This window comes from Sinocyclocheilus grahami, unplaced genomic scaffold (assembly GCF_001515645.1).
Source record: "Sinocyclocheilus grahami isolate Dianchi unplaced genomic scaffold, SAMN03320097.WGS_v1.1 scaffold2177.1, whole genome shotgun sequence".
NCBI lineage: Eukaryota > Metazoa > Chordata > Actinopteri > Cypriniformes > Cyprinidae > Sinocyclocheilus > Sinocyclocheilus grahami.
Genome location: NW_015507356.1, coordinates 10,555 through 13,508, shown reverse-complemented (window position 1 = coordinate 13,508; position 2,954 = coordinate 10,555). Strand labels below are relative to the sequence as shown.

The following is a 2,954-nucleotide window of genomic DNA, read 5'->3' as shown; positions in this document are numbered from 1 at the left end:
TTTCAAGAAATTCTCAAATGGTTCAGAAAGCCTCGATTTCCCATCACTAGTGACATTCAAAGCCTTTTTTGATTGAATTGCTGAATCAGTTTGAAGGCAGTTGAAAAACCTGATGGTGACAGGAAGGAAGTTTTATATCTGTGCTGTGGTGCATCATGGGAGATGGGAGAAACCACATTTGGAGGATGATGGGGATTGTTTGTTGTTTGAAAATCAAAAAGTCTCACAGTGAAGAAATATGTTTACATGGCTGTGAAATAATAATTTTGTTGATTAAGTTAGGTACAAAATGCATGTATGACTTAAGTCTTGTTAATTGGACTATTTAATTCCTGGTTGCTTGTCAATGGTTGTGCTCGTGGGTATAAAAAGCCAGCAGCTGAAGCTTGTCGTCTGAGAAGGACGTTGGAGAGCTGAAGTGTTTTTACTATTAAGAAATCTTGTTTAATTTTGTTTAGTTTTTCCCGTGTTTTTTTTTGTGTCTTTTTGTGCTTTAATATATTAGCATTTACGAAGGCAGCCAATAGAAAATTAATAGAGTTTGACTATCAATCGCTGCTGTAGGCGGGAAAACTGCCTCGGGAAAATAACTGCAGTTTCAGCATGTGCTTGTACGTGTATGTTTATAAATATATTTTTATGCTTGTGCTTCTTTAGACTTCATCGCTGGTTTTTATTAATTTCTTTGCTCTTTCTGGTTAGACTCGATGCTGCCATATTCTGAGTAAACTTGGTGCTTTTCATACACTTTGTGATTCTGCGGTCTTTCAGATGCTTCATTATGACTGGAAATTGGTGAGTAACTTTCAAACATATCTCACAAAGCTCGCATAGGCTTTATTCCATAGATTTCTAGAATTAATTAGTTGAATTTGAGCTGCTCATTTTTTTGAGATTTTTATAATACCTTTTTAATATATTAATATTGCTTTGAGATCGTTAGTGGAGAACTGAATTATTTTGTACTTTGAACTATTGGTAATTGCATATTAGCTTTATTTTGAACCGTGCTGGTTCTGAATGTTACATTTGTGGATACAGGCCTAATACAGCGTTTGAAAGCTTGTCATGCGTTCAATTAATCTGTCCAAATTGTCAGGTGACTGAACAAAGATGGCAAATGTGTTTTGATGCAAATTGAGTAATAGTTTGCAGAAATGTTACTTTTTTTTTTTTTTCTCCGTAAGTGTAGTTCATATTTTTATCCCATTACTGTGTGTGTGTTCTTTCTTATTGTGTTTACATGAGTTGTTTAGGGTTAAACCGTCCCAAAGGAGCTCTTTCCAATAGATCAGTTTTCCATTTAAGTTCTCCTTGTATTTGACTATCTGCCACCCTTTCAATATTTACTACATTGTGCAAGGGCAAATGCGCTTTTTCTTGAGCTCAGATATCAGATAAATGGGGCACCCCAATCTGAGTGCTAGGAGGAATTAAATCGCAGAGATCCAGTTAGCAGTGTGCACACTACAGGGTTTTTAGGGATGGTTGATCTATTGTCTGTTTTGTGACCAGTATGTTTACATAGACTTTCCACTATGCATCGTGTTTTTTTTTTTCTTAGTTTTCTGTGATTTTGTGGTGGTTTTGTTTTTTAAAATTTAAATATGGATTTATACTGTGACACTTGTCATTTTGAGTGCTCTACTTGTCAAATATAGTGTGCTTTTTGAGTTTACAGTGCTGCACTTACTCATGGAGACGGTCTACTCCGCAAGATTGCAGACCATGCATTGGTGTTTTCTCCCCCAATTATTGCTCTTCTCTACACATGTTCTAGTAACCCATGTCCTTTTGCACTACTCTCTTTCTCTGGTTTTACAGATGTCTGACAATTCCAGAGTCCCAAAGCTGACTTCATTCCAGCAATAGTCACTATTCATGTTGAGCTTGACTGAGAACTGGTTTTGAACAGTGGACTGCTTTGCTGTCTTGACAAAATCAGTTCTTTAAAGTAATTTTAAAATTAGGATGTGTAGAGGAAATGGTTTTCTTAGTAATATTTAACTCTGTATGTGAGAAACCTTTCTAATGTATATGCAACTGCGAACACTAATGCCTTATTTGTAATTGTCCTCCAGGTAATCTGGATATACTGAAGGAGCTCAATGTGCTGCTGTTTGTCTCTTTGTTGGAAGCACACCAATGTCCATCTTGATGAGTCACATGCTACAGAATTCCATGATCATCTATTGTCAGTTAAATTTATATGGCAGACTTCAACTTAAAGATGGTTCTGATTTACATAAAACCGCTTTCCATTTTCCTTTTACACCTCTTGATACATTAGTAACAAATGCAGTTTTGCTTTGTTCTAGTGAAGACTTGACCATGTCAGTACAGTTATTTCATGGGAAAATCAAAAGCTGCTGAGGTGAATTTTTTTTTTTTTTAATAATTTGTGTATTTTATTTACTTATGTAGCGTCTGGACCAATCAAACACACAATATATATTTTGTTTTTATATTTAACAAATACTCTATACCCCCCCTCAGTTAACAAGCCATATGAGGACCCATGAACCCTTCCCCCCCGAAATGCGTAACACCCCAGGAAGCCGAACAGGCCCCTGGTTGCATGGCAACCAACGCTGATATCACTGGGTTTATTGGCCAAAAGAATGCAAAGCAGGGAAATCCCTGCATGTCCCAGGGCAAGAGGCAGAGTAGAAATGAACTTTTCTACTAATGAATTCATAGGAAAATCTTTCTTTGAATGAACACACATGATCCTTCAGGTCATTGGGTATGTTATTGTCATCGTGTATTTGGTCTTTGAAATTGTATACTGTTATGCAGACTTATAATCGAAACACACTCCTATCAGCTTACACGCGCATATATATATAATCTCTCTACCATGTGTAGTATTTATGAATTCGCCTTATGATCAAAACAAGCGTGTATATTATTATATTGGTACATAGGCAATATATATTAGGGTCCTGACAATC

General features: G+C 36.2%; 1 long non-coding RNA gene across 1 annotated transcript; it reads left to right on the top strand.

Moving 5' to 3' along the window:
* The first annotated feature begins 409 nt into the window (after positions 1 to 409).
* LOC107574304 (uncharacterized) lies at positions 410 to 2,345 on the top strand. The gene is made up of 3 exons (XR_001607651.1): positions 410 to 611; positions 703 to 795; positions 2,082 to 2,345. It is a non-coding gene; the product is annotated as an uncharacterized lncRNA (long non-coding RNA).
* Positions 2,346 to 2,954: the final 609 nt, after the last annotated feature.